Source organism: Centruroides vittatus, unplaced genomic scaffold, assembly GCF_030686945.1.
Source record: "Centruroides vittatus isolate TY-2023 unplaced genomic scaffold, ASM3068694v2 contig_926, whole genome shotgun sequence".
NCBI lineage: Eukaryota > Metazoa > Arthropoda > Arachnida > Scorpiones > Buthidae > Centruroides > Centruroides vittatus.
In genome coordinates this window covers 3,911,123-3,936,474 of record NW_027122612.1, presented here as the reverse complement: position 1 = coordinate 3,936,474, position 25,352 = coordinate 3,911,123, and the positions used below count along the sequence as shown (strand labels likewise).

The 25,352-nt window shown below is 28.2% G+C and overlaps 1 protein-coding gene across 1 annotated transcript in view; it reads left to right on the top strand.

Moving 5' to 3' along the window:
• The first annotated feature begins 536 nt into the window (after positions 1-536).
• The window catches only part of Nipped-B (Nipped-B cohesin loading factor), a 90,686-nt gene continuing 65,870 nt past the window's right edge, over positions 537-25,352 (top strand). Inside the window, 2 exon segments of the mRNA XM_067281760.1 lie at positions 537-682; positions 20,189-20,324. The gene's annotated coding sequence lies outside the window, so the exon portion shown is untranslated.

Genomic DNA, 25,352 nt, shown 5'->3' with positions numbered 1-25,352 from the left:
TTACTAATCTCAAGGTATAGTGAAGCAATAAACTACTGAACGTTAGTGTATTGAATAAAATAGCATCGTGGAATTGTCTACGAATATTGGAAAAATTTGAAATAAGATCTTTTCGCGGAATACTCGACGAACACCTGTGTTTCGCGGAATGTGTTCTGGGAAACACGTGTTAAGAACAGGCTTAGACGAATTGCATCGCATCTTATTTAGTTAACATTTCGTATCTAGTAAATTCTTCATGTTCCCTTATCCATACTTTTTTAAATACGAAAATATATTTACATTCCATTAATTACTTCGCTAAATAACAAAAAAAAAAACCCGACTCCGTGCAAATAATAAAAAACACAGTTGATATTTAACTCCGTCGACCTGGCTACCATCGTGGTGTTTACGTAAGAAGTAAGTAAACTATCGAGAAAAATCACACAGTGTTAATTAGGGAGCATAAACGAGCGGTAAACTACAACAGTTATCATCATCATTTAAACCGCCATACCAATTTCCACATGATCTCAAACCCAGATTAACGACCGTGACGTCATGTGGTGCCGTCTCAGAAGTATCTTGGTTCGAGACTATCTTCCTGTCTCTAGCTTTAATGGCGGACAACGATTCGTTTTTAAGAATGTAAGCCAAAAGACAGCTGACAACATTTGTTTGCATATAAGTGACGTGAAAAGTAAGTTTATTATCAGTCACTGAAATAACAACAAATATATAGGGTCGAATAGTACAAACACAAGCAATGCATTTATCAATCATGCAACGGCGTCGGGCGTTCCTACTGGAGCAGAGTTCTTGACATCCTTTCAGTTTGAGTCAAGACAAACGTCAAAATTAGCCAAACGATACATTCAAACATATAAATATATTCAAAACACCAAGTAGAATTATAAAAGAATCACCTGGTTCGATTTCATTATCACAATATTTAGATGGGGAGTTTGTAAAATCGGTTTCCATTAAGCCTTGTACGTTAGTCTTAACTAGCATCTGGTTAAGCCTAACATTAGGAATCGAGTTTATACCTCGAATATAAACATTAGAGATAATTTTAATAAATTAATGGCCAACGTCGACTAAATGAGAAGTTTCTCGACGTAAAGATCGTTCGCATTAAACGTTAGCGATTCGTCTTTGGAATACAAACATTTAGCATTGACCCAGACCAATTCTTTTGCATTTTGTTTGTTTTTCTCAAATGAAAACTTTTTAAAACTTGATTAATAGTAAATTTGTTCTAAATACATGCAATTAAATTCAAAGATTTCATTATGTAAGGTTTATTTATATATATATATTAATATATATATAATTTTATTAAGTTATGAATTGTTTTTCCTTTTTATTAAATTTCAAAAAATAAAGTTTTTATGATAATTGAATTTTACTGATTATTATTTATTTATTTATTTTTTAAAAATTTATTTTTGAAATATAAAAATTATACATAAATACATAATTTTTATGATAAAATTATTTGTTTTGATTATACAAAATGAGAAGAAATGGTTTTTATATTTGTTTTTGTGCATTTTACAGTAAAATACATATTTGTAATAATAAAACACTTTCACTATCTTCAAAAAGGATTTTATGATGACATGCATTTCATAATATATGTATAGTTATATATACAGGTAACCCCCGTACAACACGGCATTTCTATAGCACGGATTCACTCTAACAGGGTTCGAGAATTGGGTAAAACCCTTGTACAACGTGAAATGTAATAAAAACTATTAAAAGCGAACTTCTAATTTGAAATTAGGGAAATCCCAGTACAACAGTTCAATAAAGGTGATAAAGCTTTTAAATGCCAAAGATACCTCATTTGACATTTTTCATTTGAGCGTGTACTATCGGATTTTCCTGCATAATTTTCGTGAACTATTATTACTTAAGTACAGTATGTAAATTTTCTTTTCCTGCCTTCTGTTGATACATGTGGTCCTTCTCGAAACTTGTTTCAGTTTTGCCAGATCTTGACGCTTCTGCTTTTGGTGTTGTTTAATTTATATTAATATGTATTACTTCTTAAGAAAATTTTAATAAAGATATTTATCTTAATTATGAAAATATAATAGCATGTTTTTTAATTTTTGGAACCTACCCCCCTTTTCGTACTAGTTCTTTGTTTCGTACAACACGGCAATTTTTTGGGACATAAATCCCGTGTTATACGGGGGTTACCTGTATATGGTGTATACATATTTTCAAATGTAATTCTAAGATTTCAAATTTAATATTTTATAATAATAATAAATTATTTTAGTAGAGTTTCAGTTTGATATTTCTTTAGCAATTAATAGGTCTGTTTGTTATTAAAATGAATTCTAATCTTTAAAATTAAAAGTTTGCAAATTTTCTAATTTATTTTAATAATAATAATAATAATTTATTTTTGTTTTTTTTTCGTTTTTTTTAGAGTTTTATATATTTGAAATTTGTTCTCGTACTTCGAGCATTAGTCAAATATTTTAAAATGTTTGATTGGCAATGGCACTTGCAATGGCAATGGCACTTATTGCAGAAAATTTTAATTTTGTTTATAAATTTATTTTTCATTGTGAGGTGATTACATATTTGAAGGTTTGTGGAATGTTTTGCAGATTTTTAATTTTAATAAATCTTTAGTTGAATGATGATCTTTATTAACCCATGTTGTTATTGATATGTTCTGTCTGCTTTCAGAAAGTTGTGATGGTAATTAAACAAAATATTTATTACTCTTATTATATGTTACATACATTTAAAAATAAAATAATTTACATTAATATGTATTTTTATAATAAATATATAATCATTTCTTATAGAATTTTATATAATAATTTCAGATTTTGAATATTAAATATATAATGTTTAAATTTTAGTTTTAATTATGATTGATTGACTATTAATTCTTTTTTAAAACATTAATAATTTTAATTATGTAATTTTTTTTTCCTATTTAATATAATGTTCAAAGTAATGGTGATTTACTAAATCTTTTTGTAGTGTTCTGTGTCTGTTTTCCCCTTAGATAATTGCATCTTTGATAGTATAACACATGTGAAAGGATTAATCAAGAATGTAAAGTAAGCTTATATGGTATCAGATGTGATTTATTCTTATGAAAAATACATGATGATTAGATTTTTTAGATATTTATTAAAGCTAAACTCTATATGCACGATATAGATGGTTAATATTAAACAATTAAACAAAATTTAATTTTTTTTAAACATTTTTTTGGTATATAATGTTGTATAAGAATATGACATTTTTTATTTATCTGCTAATATTCAAAATATCTACATTAGTCACAAGGTTTTGTTATATTGTAAAATTTAAAAAAAACTTATAAAGATATTTCCATTATTTATTTGGCATTTCATTAAATATTTGATTCCAAATCACTAAAAAGGTCATGCAGTGACAGATGGTTGATTTTTTTTTTTTTAAATAGTGTCTGACTGAAAATTAGGGGAAAAATGTTTCCATAATATTTCCTGTTGACTTCTGATCAATTATATAAAATTTTTTTAATAACATTTCTTCAGTATTGTATGCTGGCATCTTGTATTTTTGTAAAAATTGCATGGTAAAAATTAAATCTTACCATATGCCTGATTAACTTTTTAAAAGAGTATTTAAAATTCAGATAAAAAAAATCCAAATTTCGTATTAATAATTTTCATTTCTTTTGTAAAGAATAAAAATAACAATAGAGAGCAATATATAAAATAATCAAATTATTTATACAGTAGAGCATCGATTATCCGACCCCCGATTAACCGACCGCGTTCTAGTCGGCAAATTCAAATGTCCGCTAGTGATGTGGCGCTACAATATTTGGTTATGTCTTGGCTACTTTAATATTATTTTTGTTAAATTTTTGCATGTTTTAGCTGGCAGCAGTGGCTCGACCATGAAAGGGAGGCTAGTATTTAAACCAGGCCTAATACAGTATACTAATAATGTATTTTTCCATACTTTTCGGTTATCCGACTTTTCAGTTATCCGACCAACCCCAGTCCCAATTGAGTCGGATAATCGATGCTGTACTGTATTTTAATTTCTCTAAGTATATTATCTATCATATTTTTATCTATGTAAATTGGCACATTCCTGATGGATTTAAATTCCATACTAATTTATTCATTTCTATTACAATTCTACTACTAGTTAACTTATATTTATGTAATAGGAATAGATTATTCCTGTTGAATTAAAAACAGATATTACTGATTTTCATCTTTACTACTTACTAAAAAACATGCCCTCTTGTTGTATTTATATTGATTAATAATTTTTCACATAGAGTATAAATAGTTAACTAATAAATTACATCACAAACACCAATAACCAGCAAAAAGAACAAAAATTTACTATAAATGAATATTTTCTTCCATACACAATGGACATCTTCAGGTTTTCCTGAAAGAATACAGAATAGAACAAGAAAATTAAAAATTTGGAACAGAACATTTCAAATCAAATTTAAGTATGCAGAGACTTGCACATGTCTGATACAAAAATAATTAAATAATTGACTCAAACAGGTAAATAACATAAAAGATTATCCAAATTTCATTTACATTTTACAAAAAGAATATAATTTTAAGTGAACTTTTAATATTTTCATTTTTGTTGATATGTAAATAATTTAGAGAATTTAATATGTGTAAATAGTTTTAGAACTTAGAAATATATATTATTATTAAGAATATTTTTTGGACATTGTCATCATTAATATTTTAATTACAGCTAATATATTAAAACAACATGATTGCTAAATTTATTGTATTATGCAATATTATATATTTGAATTTAAAAATTTGAAATAATAACATGTAAGGTTTGAACTAACAAAATTTTTGTAAAGTTCTAATCTGTTATCAAATTAACAGAATATAGCTTTACATGAACTGTAACTTAACATAATTAAAAAGATACAATGTAAATAAATTATAGATTTATCTAGGAATTCACACATATTTCTGCAAATTTTGCAATATATAGCTACCTGCTTTTTTGCAGATCAAGATGATGAAATTTAAGTTAAACTGTAGTACTTTTGGTCTTCCAGCTCCTTTTCAGAGATACCAGTGCAGTAGTAATAGAAAGCATAACTGGATTTGAACATCATACATTGTAAGCTTTACAATATGCAATGTTAGAATCTGATAACATTTTCATCTTACCTCCAAGAAAGCAGATAGCTGTGTCTAGCATATTAAGAATGTTGTGTATTCAGAAATTTGTCTTTGTGTTATAAAAATAAAAATTATTATTATATGATAAGTAATTTCAAAACCATAAACCATTTTAATATTTAAAGTATAATTTTAATTGATTATGTCAAAATTTTTGAAATTGGAATGATTATTTTTATAATTAAAATTGATAGAAAATGCATACCGATATACTATAATTAATTTTATTTGTGAAACTTGCATTTTTTTATCATAAGTTCTAATCCTGCTTTCATCTTTAGTTTAGATCTAATTTGCAAAATAGTGGTATGCAATTAGGAGAAGTGTTGATGCAAACAAAAATCACCTTTGCAATCCAAGCAAAAATTTTTTTAATAATAATAAAAATATAAAAAAAGTATACAAAAAATATAAACATTTTAAAAAATGAAAATGTTGCTAGGAATAAAAAGGTGATTTTTGTTTGCTTTAGACCTAATTTGATTTAACACTCATAACTCTAGAGGTGGTAATGATTTAGCATGCTGTCAGCTAACAAAATTTCTCTTCTTTTACAGATAAACATCATCTCTATTATTCTCAATAAAAATTGCTTTATGCTACAATAAAATTTTTGTTCTCACTTGTTTCACTTCTGTACTTTTATCATATGCAATATCTGCATATAGGGTAAACTGAGGTGAATTGGATCAATTTCTATTCAAATACAAAAATGTAATAAAAATTTAAGTTTTTGTCATTAAGTTTAATTATAATTTCAGAATCAATAATCATTTGGCTTTGGTTTCCAACGTATATATGATAAAGAAACATAAAATGTTCCTAGTCATAAACAAAAAATCAAACAATGACAAATATCTAATTCACACTGAAATCAAGGGTGAATTGAATCACCAAATAAATGCTTTAAAAAATGTTAAAAAAATTAAAATATTTAATAAAATTTTGAGAAAAACTTTAATTTTTGTAATAGTATACTGAAGAGTTCACTTGACACAAAAATCACAAGGGTTAATATTACCCTAGGTATACAAAATGGCGACTCGTCTCCGATTCCAGCAATCAGAAGGCAGGGAACAGTGGGGGCACACGTTCTAACCTAACCTATTCTAATAATACCCCTTCTTCTTATTGCTGGAATCGGAGACGAGCTGCCATTTTGTATACCTAGGGTAACATTAACTATCACAAGTATATGGTCTTTATTTTCATTGTCTCTATCTGCACACTTCTCATGATACCACTCTTTACAGCTGTTGCACTGAATCCAAACTTTATTAGGTGGCTGAACAAATTTTTCAATGCAATAAATACACTACCATTTTTTAGAGGCATTGCTATTGCCTTTAATTCTTATTCCTTTCTTTAATCTTTATTCCTGTGACCTTACTGTTAGGCTTTTTCGTTATATTTGCTATAATTTTAGCTTTATTTTCTTTTTCAGTTTTATTTTGTAGTTTCTTAATAAGATAGATCTTATTTTCAGAGGTTAAATGAAAAGTAGGTTTTATAACAGCTTTATATTTTTTATAGGGTTGTATTTTTTGGATGTTGGAATAATATTTATTATTGTTAATGCAATTTCAATCATTACTGGCACCAAGAATTGCATCAACACTAGTTGAACGCCTCTCTTTTGAAACATTTAAATTGTCATTTGACATGGTCACAAATTGTATTAAGGTTAAGGTTCAAATATATTTCCACCTCAAAGCCTTTTAAAGCATTCCTAGCAGTTGTTGACAAATTTAAAGTTTGCTTTAACAGACTTCCAAAGACAGCTTTGGTTATTCCTTTACCAATATTTGAATGTTTCCATAAAGTTGCTGGTTGGTGGTGATAAGATTTCAATGTCTTAAAAAAAAGAAACATCAAGTGGTTGAAGAGTATGTGGTGGAATGAGTACAAGTTCACTCTTGGAATCTTTTTACAAATCTATCACTGCTATGTTCATATAATATAAATGTCCATCTACAATTAAAATCATTTTTCTTTTTGTAATTGTATGATATTGATTAAAATGAAATAAACACTGCTTAAAAGTTTCTTCAGTAATCCAACTTATTCTATTGAAAAATTTTGCTACCAGGAAGTATGACTTATGAAATTGCTTTGTTTACACAAATCTTAAGGATTTCAAGGACAAACATATTCTTGAATGTCTTTAAAAAGGACACTCATGCATGCTAAGATTTAAATTTTGGATATGCTCAATGATCGTCATTCTGACCACGTTTTTCTTTACGTTTTTATGTGACAATATTGGCTTGGGAGCAGGACTATTAATGGCCATTTTATTTCATCCTGGTTACATAACATTCTGGTCTTCCTTGCAAATCATTATCTTCAATAACTTTTTCTAATACTTTGTAAATAAAAGTCTTTTAGTCTCTCTTCCTGCATATCATTATTTCTCACTTGAGATAAACCTTATGGGTTCCTAATAGCAAGATTCTCATTTCTTAAAATGAACCTATGAAACCAGTCTTCTCTTATCATCATTGCATTTATATTGAAATTGCATTTCAATTTATGGCAAAACAGCAAATTCAAATGCATACTTCCAAACAAATATTGGGTGTAATACTTAATCCACAATTAGATAAGTCTTTCAACATATTTTTTCCAGATCACTACATCCATAACAGTCTACCATATTGTTTTTGTATGCTTAAAAGAAACAAAACATTCTGTTCTGTAAAGTTGTATAGGAAACACCAAAGTAGTTGGCAGCATTATGCTCATTTTCCAGACTTCAGTTTCTGCAAAGCTTCATACATTTTCTTTTGTGACCTGACTAATTGTTTCATTTTTGGATATACTTACAGATCATCTTTGTAACAAGAAGTTAAATAGTTTTAACAACATAATAAAATGGCAAAAATAAAATATGCCTATTCCCTTGAAAATAGTGTCTCAATTAATCCTAAATAACTACTTCAAAATTAAATTGTTTTTGTCAGAAATAACAAAATATTATTACATAAACTCCTTATTAATCTTGTTAAGTATGATTTATATTGTACAAATAATACCAATTGTTGAAAGATTTAACATACCTTTCTGTTAAAAACAATGAATTGTCAATCATTCTTTTTATTGGTGTGAAATTCCTACATAGGCTATATTCTCTTCTGTTTATCTCGTAGCATGAACCTTAAGGGTCGAGTTACACACAACAGTGATGTGCCAGCACAGTGCAGTAAGCATTGATAAATGTCACACATAGCCAATCAGAGTTTCATCTGTCACATGATCTGTATTCTGTCAATCATACAAATGTCATAGATGAAACTCTGATTGGCCATGTGTGATATTTATTGATATTACTGCACCAAACGGTCACTGTGCCGGCATTTCACTGTTGTCTGTAACTCAATCCTTACTGAGTAATGTGTAATAAACTATGGTTGGTCACTGCATTGGGTGCAGTATGAGTGTTGAAGATGAGAGAAAAAAACAGTTTAGTTTTAACAGGAGAGTAATAATAATGGCCTCTATGCTTGCTTTGATCTGATTTGCCTTGGTGTACTCTAATATTCCTCATTCTGTATTAGTTACACTTGGAAATTTTTCCTTGATTTTTATATTGACTTTTTTTTTAATTTCTAATATTCATTATAATTTTCTGCATTTTAAGAGGTTTTCCTTATATTTAAACAATAATTTTTTTGTATTTAATTAAAATTGCTTATTTATCAATTTTTTTTAGTCTTTCCTAGTCAGTTTATTGCAAATATTGAAAACAAATTTTTTATGAAAATGTTTTAGTGGCTCCTGGTAGGATTTCCTAACAGTTTGCATTAAATTGAAAAGTTTCTTTGTCATCTAAATGTTTGCATCAGTTAATGGTTAAATTGTGTTTAATGGTTTTCATATATTTTTTCTACAAAATGTAGAATGATTTTCTTTTGTTAAGAAAACAAGAAACAGATATTCAGAATTTCTTTATATTTTACTTGAATTTATTTACTATATGGTAACCATTTTATTATATTCTGTAGAGAGAGAACTTCTTTAATTACTAGCTATATTGATTCTATTCCAAGTTGGAAGTCATTGTTGTGATATAAATAACTTCTGAGTATGTGTGAACTGAAAATTTAGGCTATTTTTCATGTAAATATTAACCAAAATAGGGAATTGTTTTCCTCATGAGAATATTTTATAAATAATCAAAACAATTTATTTAACAAACAATAGAACTAATGGTTTGATTTAAATCAATGTTAAATATTTGATATAAAAAATGCAAAAAAGAATAAAGTATATTTACTTTTTTAACAAGATACGTTTTTAAAAAACTATAACTTTCATGTAGACTTTAAAAGTTGCTATTGTATATGGCAAGAAAACATTCTAAAATTAGAACTAACACCTCAATTAAAATAAAAATTAAATGATAGCTAGAATATATTATGAAGAACAAAAATAATTTATTTTTATAACTAAAGTCAAGATATATTGTGAACTTGATGCTGTAACGATTATAGTCCAAAATTGACTGTAAAGCATTTATTCATATTTATAGAGAAAAAAATTTATTAAAAACTAACAGATAGATTCAAACATATATTGAAACTTAGGTAATAAATTTTACAATCAAAATGGATAAATAATTTACAACTAAAAAATCTGAGAGAATTTTAGCAGAAATACGATTAATTTTGTCATAAGATGTTTGCAGCTGTATAGTGACATCTGACAGTTATGTCTGCATACATATACAGCTAACAAATTCAGGATTGAATTAGTTTGAATACATTTTAAAATGAACACAGTTAATTATTATTTTATAATACTATATTTATCTTATGTTTACTGCATAGAATTAGACTGATTAAGATCTATGACATATAATTCTCACTCCTGTTATTTGGAAAAAGATTTTCTGAATATGTATTATAGTTAACTTTCTTTAATTTAAACTTATTTTTGTTTGTTTAAAGCAATGCTAAAATTAGATTTATACATAGCTATCTCACAGATGATTAATCAAGTTCAGGGGGAAAGTCATCAGATGACAGAAAATGAAGAGTAATAAAAAAAATCATTGTGGAAAGCCCAAAATTTATGATGTGCATTTAATATAAGTAAATTTTTACATTTCGCTAAACATTGAAATGTGAAAATATGTTAGATAAGTTGTTAATATTATGTGGAATTTCATAGTAATGTTTTGAATTCATCCTTAACCCTGGAGAATGCATATGACATTGGAAGATTATGAGAATTACTTAAAATACCTGTAAAAATCTAAAAAAATGTAATGTCTTAATTCTCTTCTCTACTTTGTGTATTTCTAATTTTAACACTATTTTCCAAATCCCAGTTTTTTAAAAATTTCTAGCTTTTCTGAGCTATTGAATAAGTTTTTTTTTTCATTAACATATGATAAGCATCATTTTAGTGTTTCTGTATTAAAAAATTGCTCTTGTGATTGCTTTTATAATTTTGACATCAAGTGTGATTATTATTTTGTACATTTTGTATAATAAATATTTGGATTTTGGTTTTTTTTATATTGAATTTTTAATTTTTATACTTATGAACTTAAACTGTAACTTTATGTATTAAATTCAAAATTATTTTATATATTACCATTTGAATTATCATCACCACTTTAAATGACTTAATTTATATCCTATTATAATTTTAATTTACTTTGTTTTATAAAATTTCCCTTTTTAAATGAAGTGATGTGGAATTAATTTTAAAGTATATATCTACATATTATTTTAGTAAAAAGTTTTAGTTATAATGCTCTGTGCTATTTATTAAGTTATCAGTTATGTACGTAAATTGAAATCTGGTTTATTTTTAAGTGTAATTTTTAAAAACTGCTTTATAATACATCACACAGTACATGCATTTAAACAATTTTATAAATAAATCATAATCACCACCATATAGTTAATGTTTGCCTAATGTTACAGAAAACAATATAAAAAAAATTAATAAAAGCCATACAGTATAAAAAGTAGACAGAGTTAATTAATGACAATCAGGCAAATCCTGACCAAAATTTTTGGGCATGCCAAAAGTTATAAGAATAATAGGCATATCTCTAGCACTAAACGGTAGGCAGAAACATTATTTGGTGTGAATAAAAAAGTATGGACTATTATAAAGCTCATTATATCTACATGTGAAATATATGAAATATATTATAATGAAAAAGTATTAAAAATTTATGATGATGATTCAATTTTTGTGGGCCTTTAACACTGGGACCCAGGGCTTAAGCCCTATTAGTCTCTATGTAGATCCACTCCTGTACACAATATATGTATGCTGACTGGATACCGTAAGCTTTCGATACAATCTGGCCATGTTAAATGCTTTGAATGACATCATGTGCACACACTAGTTTGCTGTGGAAAATCTCCACACGAGCAAGCATTAGAGTTCTCACAAGCATCGCACTGACTTAAAACGGCTAGCTGCCAGCTGCCAATGTAAAAGGAAACACAAATGATAAAAGAGTTTACACGTTAGAATAAATTATTATTGGCGTATTTGTTCTCAAATAAAAAATATATTGATAGTTAAAACTTTTTCTTAAGCATATGGTGCATGCTAAGCAAGCCCAGAAAATTTGCCCCTGATGGCAGTAATACAATACTTCCTTTGTAGAAATAGTTAAAACTCCTGTTCCCTAATAATGACTATTTATAATAGGGAAATAGGGAGGAATGGCACCATATTGCTAATTTTGGCATAGTGATACATAATGACTGACACTTGGAAACTGTACATATAATTGTACTAATAAAACAATAATAATTAAACAAACAGCCAGATTTTTGTTGGACTAAATTAAAGCTAATTAATTAATTAGATACCAAACAATTTGGCTAGAGATAGGCATAATTACCTATCTCTAGCTAAATTGTTGAGTATGCATCATTATTATATAATCATTGTAAAGTTTATTAGGCTGTTTGTATAATGATAATTTCAAAATACATGAATATGTTTCAATGAGTATTAAAATTTAGAATATAGACATGTTAAAGTGGAATTTAATTCTGTTTTTTTCTTATATATATTAGACTTTTATGCATAGTTTATTTCCATTTAGAAGAAATATAACTGGCACCTGACATATTTTCTGACTGAATCCTGGGAATTATATTAAATTGCTTTTGCTAAATATTTCTTAACAAGGAATTAAAAAGTATCTTAAGAAAACTATAACATTTTATACAAACATACATCAAACGAAACCCGATATCATAAGCAAATACACCAACAACTGCTGTAAATGATCAGGCTAAATTTTGGATAAGTGATTATAGATTAGAAATAAATTTGGCACTAGAGTTAGGCGTTAGGCACCATCTCTTATTAAAATTAATAATTATGATATTTAATTAATTAATTTTATTATAATATTTAATTAATTTAAAAATGTTATAATTTAATTAATTATAACATTTTAAAAGGATATAAGTAAGAAGATATTAAAAAGAAAACTGTTCTAAATGTCCTTTAAATAAAGATATTAAATATATTGTAGAAAGTAAAAAAATTATATATAATAAAGCACATCCAGATATTAAGTTCCAGTTGGCTAAAAAAGGAACAGAAATGTACTTCTTTGAATTTAGTTTTATTATCAAAGGAAAATACATTGTTACAGCTATTTTTCAACATACTTATGCATGAGGTTAAGATATTTGTCATAGTGACAAATAAGCTTTTGTCAAACCCTTGTCAAAGAAGTCTCCTGCCAATTTAGTAATCAAACTTTGCACAGTTGTCTGTACTGTTTTGTTGTTGAATTGACCTCCTAAAACTTCACATTTAAAGAAGTCAGTTGTTAGATTGGGACTATATGGTAAGTTTTCAAAGATTTTCCATTTGAATTTTTTTGGCAATTCCTGTGGCTTTGCGCAAAATGTAGTTGTAAATTATTGTGAAGCAAAATCACTTCAGAGCTCATAGGCCACATCTTTTGTTTTGAATAGCCCACTGTAATTTTTTCTGAAATTATCACAATAACTTTCAGCATTTATTGTTGCACCACAAGGCTGGAACTTAAAGAGAAAAACACTCTTCTTGTTCCAAAAATATGATGCTCATGAGCGTATTGACAAAAAGCTTCACTTTTTTTTTTTTTTGGCAAGTCAGTATATGATGCCACTCTCCTTAGTCTCTAGTGTTGTCCAAGTTTTATTGCCTGTCACAATGTGGTCTAACTGCTCATCACCACCTTTGGCATACTGGTCTAAGAATGTGAGTGTTGCTTCCATCTGCAGCTCCGTGTGTTTGTCTGCGAGATGGTTAGCACCCACCTTGAGCAAACTTTATGATATTGCATATCTTTGCAGACTATATTGTGTTGGCATGAATGTGAAAGAAGGAATTTTGCACTTAATTCTGATTTGGTAAATCTTCTGTTTGATCAAATTTTTTCATTTACTAACAGCATAAGAGTGAATTGACCTCCTAAAACTTCACATTTAAAAAAGTCAGTAGGTGTTAGCTATATGCATGAACAAACAATCCTTTGCATTTTTGTAATTATTTTTGTGAACCGTGTAGTGAAGATCCTTCTTACTCGTCACGTGATCTTTACAAATGTTCCGCCCCGAGTCGTTCTTTACGCCTCGAGATTGTCCGTTTGATGGTCCGTTGAAAGTCACACCTCCACACTCGATAATTAGTTATATACAGTTTATTTACAAATATTTACAAAGATGTACACTATGCAATAACATTACGTACGCTAATGTACCGAAACTGTGATGCCGCACGTCGACTTAGCTGGCCGGGGAACACGAGTCACCTTTCCGGAGATGGCTTGACCTCGTGGCCGTCCGTCTCTACGACAACCTTTCTCCAGAGGACTTCCCAAGAGGAGAACACTCTCTCTTCCGCCTCACAGGTCTGCCTGGTGTTAGAGACCGCCACGTATCAGGTCCCTCGCCCTTTCTCCTCGTTTTTTTTGCCACCCTTCCAATTTAAGGGATTCTGCTACTCCTTCCTGCGACCAATCAGTGCCTCCCCTTCTTAGAGCCTTCAACGACGTCCGCCTTATTTCCCGCCGACGTAGCTTACATTTGCGTCCGCGCTTTATTTACATTTACTTTCCTAAGCTGGCCGGCACGTGGCCAACACATTGACCCTTAAGTGGAGACGCTACACCTTTGATCCTTCCGGCCGTTTATGGCCCCGACTCCAGGTGGGAGCAATTACCTCAGTCGGGCGGTTTCTTTGACTCAGGCCGCCAAAGGCGACCTTTACATCATTCATCTTCATTATGCACAGTATATTTGCTTTCCTCAAAAGTCTGCACCATTGCCCAGCCATTCTGTTACTTGTTGCATCAGCTTCATGCTCATCACAAATCTGGCTGTGAATTTTGGCTACCAGAACATTTTTGGTATTCAGAAATTTGATTACAAGTGTATCTCTCAACTAGTGGAAAATTCAACTTTAGCAGACAATTTAATGCATGATTATATATTTCAAAACCAAGAATGGTAATTAAATGTGTCAGCTGTCATTTGCTTAATTTTTATTAAATCAGTCAACATACAACAGAAGACCACCAGCATATGCACAGTTGGATGTGCAAACAGAACTTAATTTCTGGATATGCTGTGTATTATTTATATATTGAAATATAGATGATGCTGTCAAATTATTTCTTCCTTTCAGGATCTAAAATTCATCTATTGCAAACCTGTTGGTCATGGAAATAATAAAGCATGGTAATATTTAGACATGTAAAAAGATTCATGACCATTTTAAATTTGGTGTACTTATACTTTGATTAAATTATATCAAATTATATAAAAATATTTTTAAAATAAATTAAATGTATTTAAAAAGTTTTAATTGAGATGATAATAGCAAATTATAAAGACTGTTACAAAAATTAATATAATTTTTTTTTACATAACTAGAAAAGTATTATGGTAGAATGACACTCCTTAACCTATCAGCTCTAATCTAAAAGAACCAAATCATCTCTTTGCCTGAGCTACACAGTAGAATGCATAAAAACATATATGGGCTGCAGAGTTTATATAAATATTGTTCTACATTGATATAATGTCTGCAATATGCATATCTTTAATCTTGCATTAATACTGAAATAATTGAATTTTACAACACTTCAGTACTTGTTGTGAAGTGCCTAATTTTGTTTTTTACCTGGACATGATCGATTCTAGAGAGCTATATGCATCATAAAAATATTTCTCAAACACGGTTAAATTGATGATAACAGGAAGCTGCCATTGGCAAAATAATATTAATACTACAACTTGAACACAAACTATATGGTGTATTTTCTCGGACACATGGCAAATTTCATCACTAAGTTTTCCTCAACTGAGGAAAACTTAGTGATGAAATTTGCCATGTGTCCGAGAAAATACACCATATAGTTTGTGTTCAAGTTGCAGAATAAGCACCGGCACGGTTTCATAAACACTACAATTAATACTACACTCATAATATTCATTTGTTCTGATTGGACAATTTATTCTTAGTTTGATGTCACTTAAACTTGAGAGTTTTCCATTCCTGCTATACTAAGAATTCAGCTGAGAGTCAGGTTTGAAGTTCCTGAAAACCCAGGTATATGTCTGAGTTTAAGACATCATAGAAAATCTTTGAAATTTTATGCTAAATAGAATGTTTCTGCTCAAATTATTGATTTTGTTATGAGAAATTAGTTTTCTATATAAGTCCTTATAAAATATTTTTGTACATTCCAATTTTATTACTTTCCCAACAGAGGGATATATAACAGAGAAAGTATTGCGATCAGTCAAAAAATGACCCCCAAGATTTTTACAGTTTTGGACTTTAGGACCTTGAAATGTCAAGAATTACAAAAAAGTTGGTGGTATTTCTGTATGTATGGATGTTTGTGTGTGTGTGTGTGTGTAGCACGATCTTGTTTACCCATTCTGAAGCTCCTGTGTCTTTTATTAAAAATTTCTGAAATTTTGCAGGGAAGTTTGTGTATTAAGGGCATTAAATTTTGATTGTTAAGGATTGAGGGGTGGGGAGATAGAGATGTCAGACTTAATGAAGACTTTACTAGTTATTACTATATTGCAATTTTTATTAATAATATAAAAAGCTTTTTTAATAAAATTTCATAACAGATGGTATCACAAACAATTTTAGCTTTTTTCAGGAAAGTTATGCAACTTATTGCTGGATTTTTATTCTAAGTGAGATAATATAAATACATTCTATTTTCAAAACTTGTTATAAAAAGTTTACTGTTTTTATAATTTTATTACAGAATGTAATTTACATATACATAATCTTAAATTTTATTATTGTTTATTTAAAAAAATATTCAGTGTTAAGCAAAAAATCAGAAATGCAAAAATTTCTTGAAGACAAAAAACACATGAAACACCAGTTAAATAAACCTCACTTAATGCCCAAATGAAACATCCTAGTTAAATTCATATAATGTTGTGTTTGGCATATTTATACATATGGCATCTTTGCAGTTACAATGGAATAAATATTGGGTGACATGTTTGTAACATCAACAGGATAAAAAGTAAACTGAAAAATGGATTTATTTTATCTATATTGTATTTTTGCATAGTAATTATAAATACACATTTTAATTAAATAATTTCTTTTTAACACTTTGTAATCTGAGTGCAAAAATCTTTTGCAAATACTTTAATACTTTGTTATAAAGTATTCATATGCTTTTAGCAAAAATTAAAATATTTTTCAGTAACTGAAATCAGTTTTTGGGCATGAACATATTAAAGCAAAAAGTCAAGATAAAATATATATATACATATATTTTTTGAATGCATTTAACATTACAAAATGTATCTTCAGGACATCTTTCCACAATAGAATAAAAACTGTACAAGAACATAGATATAAAAATTCAAATATGTTCAAATATTTTACATTCAAAATTACATATACAGTTTTTTCATATTTACAGTTTGAAAATTACAAAAATTGGTAATTGGGATAAAATTAAAATAACCATAGAGAATACAGTAGACACTCCTATAACATGGTAGATAAGTTCCATGTTATATGAATCTGTGTTGTACGAGTCACTTAAATACATGAGCCAATCACAACCTGGCACATGGGCTGTGATTGGCTCATGTATTTAAGTGACTCGTACAACACTGATTCATATAACATGGAACTTATCTACCGTGTTATGGGGGGTCTGCTGTATTAAATTAGGAGCACTCACGTTCTTATATCATCCCGCACACAATTAAATGAGGAGTTACACATCATAAAAACAGCACTATGTGTTGTGAGATCTCTGCAGAGTAAATTTGAATATTTAAATAGTAAGTTTTCAAAGCACTAAATCCTATTTTTATGTTAGCTGTTAAATCACAAAGGCAGTTTTGCTCTAGTGCTGTCCCATTTGATAATAATTTTGTTTAAGAAATACAATTACATTTTACCAGTAGCATCTTGCATTTTACTAAAAAGGCTACTGATTCTAGTTAGGAGGTCCAATGCATTATTAAAATACTGTATACTATTCTACTATTTTACAAATAATATGATTATGGAATACGTTGGGGCCACAACAAGGAACCTAGCACTTCGTATAGCATTCATATATCAATACTCTCTATATTCTAATAGAAAAGATACAGAAGTAGCAAAAATGGCACTGACTAATAATTTTCTCTCCATAAGGAATGATATCAAGCTATTAAAATCAATCTGTATTCCAAAAACCATCTTTATTTAGGAAACATCATTAATCTTACAGTATAAGCCTATTAATCAACCAACACATGATTCAAGAGCATTGATTGCATTCACATAGAAATCTTGAGGATTAAATTATTAATTATTGGATAAAATTTAACTAACTGATTTTAGCTCTTTATTTCTGTCTCAGCATGGAAATTTTTGTATCTAATTAATTTAATATTCTCTATTTTTATTTTATCCTAATTATCAGTTTTGGTAATTTTTAAACTGAAAATGTGAAAAACTGTATATATAATTTTGAATGTATTCAAATTTTTAGATCTATGTTCTTGCACACACTTCTTATATTTTGGAAAGTCATCCTGAAGATGTTTGAAAGAAATTATGTGCGCGCTTATATTTGTTTCATACCCAAAAAATTTATTTCAGTTACTGAGAAGTTTAAATGTGGTGTACAGCAGTTCACAAATGTATATTTAAAATATTTGTTTTTCAGTTAGTATCTTAAATGATTGTTGATGTATGTTAGAATATTTTCATAAATAGAATTTTTTTTTTTTTTGAAACTTAAGAGACTTGCTAAAATCTTATTGAAGAAATCTTTCCTTATTGAAAAAAACTTACAGGCTTTTTGTATTTATTAGCAATTTTCCTTAGAATTTATTAATTTTTGCTGACACTTCCAGGAAAAATTCTTTAGCCATTTGACTAATTAGTTATGAATAATGTTGGTCAAATTTAAAATATTTTAGCACAACTCTATTTTCTCAAAATATTGAGATTGTATTTAGCACTTAATGTTGTATTGTGATGTTAAAGATCTCTTAAATTATGCTGCTACAGAAAACAGCAAACTATGAAATTTCCAGTTTTTGAAATTTTAATGTATAATAATTGTTTTAATTATAAATTAAATGCAAATTTTTTTTGTTTTTTATAATAATAAAATTCTTAGAAGTATCATTTATAACTTTGTTTTGAGGTGACTTCACTTTCTGGTGAAATACTTTATTATATTTTAAATTACATTAGAATATTTTTAATTTGTCACTTTAGATTGGGCATATTTTGTAACCTTGCCAAATTTATTAATTGAAACATTCATATGAAATGGAACATTGCAGTTAAAGAAAATTATAGATGCACAGTAGGATGGCATGGCATACATAACATGATCTGTGCTATGCTGTTTCAATGAAACAGAAAACATTTTTTTATTTATTTAGTTTTATAAAGTAAAAGTGTCAAAATTATTGTCGTAATAAAAATTGAAAAAAAAATTATTAATTGAAGTGACTTCTTTTTACCCTTTAAGTTTTGGATTGGTTTATCATCACTTAATTAAAAAGCTGGGGAATAATTGAGGGAGGTTAAAAAATATTTTTTTTAGAAATGATGACATGAATTTGAGTTTTAGCTTTTAGATCATAAAACTATAATTTAATAAATAATTATTCTCTTTTGAATACAGATTAATTTGACTAAATTTTGAAAGTAATGTTAGACTAAGAAAAAGTTCAGTTGTTTTTTGAAGTTATATTCATGTGGGTTGCATTTTGAATGTTTGCTGAAGTAGGAAAATGTTAAGATTGGAATTTTCTCTGCTACACTCTAACTGTGATTGATTTTTAAATTTTTCAAATGCATTAAGCCAGATTTAAGTACATGTGTAGTGCCTAGTGCTTGTTGTGTGCAGGGCAAAATGATATCATTTTGATGCACTCTCATATGCTATAGTGTCAGATAATATGAGAAGTTACCATACCCAGATACAAGTTGATTAAATTAAAGCTGGTTTACATTTTAAAACTATTTATGTAAACATTTTATTATTTATTGAATTTTAAGAAACAAATTTTGTTACTTAAAATTATTATTATTATTACTTAAAAATTATTACTTAAAATTATTTTTATTAGTAATTAGTATTAGTAAAATATGTTAATTCATTAATGTATATCAAGTAAGACTATAAATTTAGTATAAAACAAATTTGACATCAGTTAAATCTGTCGTATATATTATTTATTATAATAAAAAAATTAAATAAAACATTTTCACAAATTGAAAAGTTAATTAGGTAAATTATTAAAATTATCTAAAAATTGATTAAAAAGTAAAACAGAATTTAATAGAAAGCTGCTATTAGTTATAATTTGTAGTAAAATATACATATATATAAATGCTTATGATTACTTAAAATTACTGAGATCTTAAGTCTAAAACAATTAATTTGTCAAAATAAAACAATAATGCAATGTGTATTTTTCATTAATTTTCAGAAATTGAAGTAATCAATAATTGACAACTTTTCACGCATTGTGCTTCAACATCATCTTGACTTACTGATTATTAAGGTTTCATATCTGATATATTATAAATATGAAGTAGATATTGGATATGAATCTTGTTCTTTGGGTGAGTTTGAATGATTTTTTACATAACTTTTGGAATGTTAAAAATCTTATTATTCTTTTTAAGCAAACAGTTGTTGATTTATGAATTAGCTATAAGTTTTAAACGTATTATTATTCTAATATTTATTTCTTAAATATAAAAAGTATGTTTTTCTTTTTTAAAAAATAAATATGTATATTTGACCATTTAAAAACACACCAACAACTTCCATAAATCATTGGGCTATAATTTGGAATTAATAATTATAAATTACAAATTAATTTGACACTAGAGGGAGGTGTTAGAACATAGTAATTTTAATAATTTTAGATTAAACTGGAAGAAAAGAATTGGTCTGGAGTGGGACTCGAACCTGCAACTCCTGCTTACTGCAGATGTGTTGCCAATTACGTTACCTGGGCCTCTGCTCCGGGTAGCATAATTGATCAACTGAGTGTCTTGTGTGGATGTTTACAGGACAAGGGCACTAAATGCATTCCCAGTCAGCACCATAGTACCGACAATGGTTATATCTTAATGTTAAATATACTAAGAGAGGAGATCGGACCAGAGGTCTGGTAGCGTAATTGGCAACACATCTGCATGGTAAGCAGGAGTTCTGGGTTCGATTCCTGCTTCAGCAGATTCTTTTCTTCTAGTTTAATTTAAAATTATTTAATTAAAAATTATAATTACTAAATTTAATATGAGATGCTGCCTAATGCAACCCTCTAGTGTCAAATTCATTTGTAATTTATAATTATCATTTCCAAATTACAGCCCTGATGATTTACGGCAGTTTTTAGTGTCATTGCAATGTCGGGTTTTAGTATAAATGTTTTTTATTTAGATCATTTAAAAAATAAAAACACTTCCATTATTGATGTAAAAGTAGTTTATTTGATGTTAGTGAATGTTGAATATTAATTTTATCAATAGTGAAATACAATAACATTACATTATAATTTTACATGAAATACACACAACAAAAAGATTAGGCTCATCATCATCAAGTTTATTTGATTTATTATTAGGTTATAAAAATCAGATTATTTTTTTAATATAACTTAACACAGCAGTTTATTTCTAATTTTAAAATATTTGTATTATTTCTCTGTAAGTGAAAATATTTATTATTGCTTTTGAAATGCTAAAATAAATAACTGTTGTGAATATCTAAAAGAAAGAATAAGTTGTTAATGTTTTATTTGTAATTTGTTTTTTTAAGTAATGTATTTAAAAATGTAAAGAGGATTTATCAAATAAAATAAACATCTGTTTTTAAACAAAACAGTCATAATAATATATTTTGATTGTTTTTATGTATTAAGTAAAAAGTGACAAATGAATAATAACAACATCTGCTTATTTCAATAATAATAATAATTTAGAAACTATTAATGGCTTTTGAGATTAGAGTAATTAACAAGATCAGAATCTTACATTGTAGAAAGCTTAAAAGGAGATAGTCAGACATTTAGGTCTCCAATTTGAATGAAACTTGTTGAGTATGTAACCCTAAACACAAACAGCTCTTTGTCCAAATAATATGATCCACTTCTCAGGCTTTGCTGAAAAACAGGCCTCTGAAAATTGAGTGTTTAGCTTTGTAAATCTTTGGAAGTTTCAAGCTTCCTTGAAACAGCAATAGTCAAGTGGATAAGACACTAGAGCTAAAATTAAACTAAAAAAACTAAAATTGCAAAGGTTCAAACCTTTGCAATTTTAGTTTTTTTCTGTGTGTAACATAATTATTTTATTATTTTACCATATCATTGGCATTATTATTACTATTATTATTTCTCACGTTTAAAGTTTATAAGATGAGGTTAAAAAATAGTAATGTCATTTCCTGTTTAGTGAAAAAGAAGTCTCTGTAGATTTAACTCTTTTATGTCATTAACACTTTAACTGCCATACGACACGCCAGCGGTCGTACTAATTAGGGCCGTACAGAGCCATCCGACGCGCCGGCGGTCGTACTAGTTAGGGCCGTACAGAGCCATCCGACCGCCCGTCGTCGCTATAACCAATGTAGTTTCACTCAAGGTTAAATTATCCTGGCTTCGTAAGACGTTGTTTTACATCCTAGTGGTGGCCTCTCGCAGATGTCTATGAAGTTTGTTTCCGACTGCCGGCCGTCGTATGGCCTCAGAAGTGGTCCGACGGCCGGCTGTCGTAGTTTTTTTAATAAAAAGCTATTTTATATCTAATAGTGAATAGTTAAAAAAGGAAAAAATATTGAAAACTAGTTTAATTATTCTCTTTTGTTACATATAAAGTAGTTAATATTAAATATTTCATGGTCTTATAGTCTCCGGTTTCAGGCCATACGATGGCCAGTCATCTGTTGTACCCTGATATATTTTTTTTATCTTCACTCTACCGACTGTTATATAATGACCCTTTTATTTATATCATAATAAAATATTAAATATCAAATTTTCTCATTGTGGCCTGAAAAAATGGAAAATATCATATTACAGTTAGCCTGATAAAACGCAAAATATCATATTACAGGTGGCAGTTAACGTGTTAAATAAAGTTTTTATTTTTTCATTTATTTTCAGATATTATTCTATTGTTATACTTTAAGTATGACAAACTTGAGCTGAAAAGGAAATTGTCTATAACATTAAAAAAAACTTTGCGACAACTATAACCCATTTTCATACCAGGCTTGTCTTTTTCATCCATGTGCAGTAATGTCTGAAGCATATTCACTTATGGTGACATAGTATGTAACCATGAGTGAAAATATCTGAAAATGAATATTAAGAAATAAAAATTTTATTTAACAACATAAAAGAGTTAAATCTATAAAACATTGGTAAATCATACCAGCATATTTTCATAATAATTTTCTTTCTGTCAGTTCATGTTATGAGTCATTCATTGTTTTGCAAAGGAAAATTGAAAACACATTTCTTGAAACTATAAATATCTCTTGCTTCCATATATTCCTTATTTTGGTTTATTTGACCGAATAACATGACTCTTCTAGCTTCTCCTGATGAAGAAATTTAGTACAAAATTGAGAAAACCAGATGCTCATGCTATCCAATCTATACTTAATAATTGTTAATTTAAGTACAATAATAGGGGAATTGTACCAGTTATTGCCATTTTAGTAATTAAAAATTTTAAAATAAGTTGGTTAGGCATGAAAAATGTTCAGCTGCATCATCTACTGTTAGAAAATTAAATTAAAAAACACATTGTGTAAGAATTGTTTTCAAAAGGAGTCACTGAGACTTTTTATTTTTAGATTAGATTTTGATATGAAGGGAAATTAAAAAGTTATACTTCTTTACTAATAATAATTTGTAAGTATTGTTCTTGTTACAAAAAGTAAATGGCCTAAAGTGAGAATATTCAGGCAATATTCTGTTATGCTTTTGAACAGCTACTCTCATCTGGCATGTGTGTCTGAGTGAAGAAAAGAAAATTCATACTGTTTGTTTATAGTTGGAGCAGAGGGTGTTGTTTGGTTTTTTGCATGCAACATGTAATATATCATTGAAAATTCAGGTTAAAATAGTGTGGATTGTCTTGGAATCTCCATTGTCTACAAATGATGCAAAATGTTTACACAAGGTCATCAGTCTGTGATTGATGAGCTTTGTTGTGCCCACTAAGTGCCACTATACCAGAAAAAGTTTTTGCAGTGAAAAGGTATTACAAAAAAAACTTATTTACCTGAAGATCTTGTCCAAACAGTAACATTTTAGCATACAGCATATGATATGCTGCATGGATAGCTGGGTATAGAAAAATCAGCACTCACTGGCTGTCCAGACAACTGACAGAAATGCAAACTACTGTTAGGATGATGAGGTTCTTGGATCATTTGGAACAATATCACTGAAAAGGGAATCATTTCATTAAAAGCATTATCACTAGGGACAAGTCATGAATGATGATGTCAAAATGGTTGTTCAAAACTGGCTTTATTTACAAGAAACATTTTGTAGGTTCAAAATGTTTAGCCTTGTTACATGCTGGGACAAGTGCTTGTACTGGTATAGTAAAAGTAAAATTAAACATACAGGTGCACACCTGTATGTTTAATTTTACTTTTACTATACCAGTACAAGCACTACTCCTACAATGTGTACAGACCAGTACTCCTACAATGTGTTTTCGCTCCAACACAGTTGGAAAAACAGAAATTTTCTTACAACACAGTTTAGGGTATTTAGAAACGAATTATCTTTCACATGACAGAAAAATCACAACGTATCACATAACTGCATGAACTTGATGAAACAAGCTCAGATCTTGAAATAAGGCCAGTCAAACATTCTCGAACAACTATAATAAGTGATGGTGAAGACTGAATTTGTGAGCATAACATTATGTTTCTTTTTGATTTTGAATAGAAATCATAATCTTTTTAGTTTTTACATGATGTTGAATTTTATTTAAGCTTTTTATGTACATAAATTTAAAAAAATGATGAAAATGTTACACCATAAAAGGCAGTTTTTCTCTTTTTAGAACTGAATCCCAGTTTAAGTATTAAGTTGGTGTCTCCTATAATGCGATTTCCCACAACGCGATATTTTCAAGGAACGTATCTACCGTGTTGTAGGAGAAATACCTGTACTTTATTTTGTTTATTCACTTATTTCAAGAAATGAAGTCAATCCCTGTGTATAAAACATCCCTGTGTCATACTTTTCCCCTTATATATCAGTTAGCTGTTGAAATATTAGTTGAAAGTAAGTTCAAATTTGTACAGTATTTTAGAAAAAATCTTTTAAGGAGAGGAAATTTTAAGGGGATCTTTTAAGGAAATCTTTTAAATTTTTTCTATATGTAATTAACAATATCTATATACATTACAAATTAGTTTTTGACTATACATTTCATTTAAACTACATGTTATATTTATTTTAATTGTAGATGTCAATTATTGGAATTTTGTATACAATTAACAAAAAATATTTGTTTTGCAATTATTTTGAAACTAGCTATCATCATTCAATGTAGCTTTTTGTATAAAGACAAACTTAAATATTTACATGTTCTTCAACATATCAACCC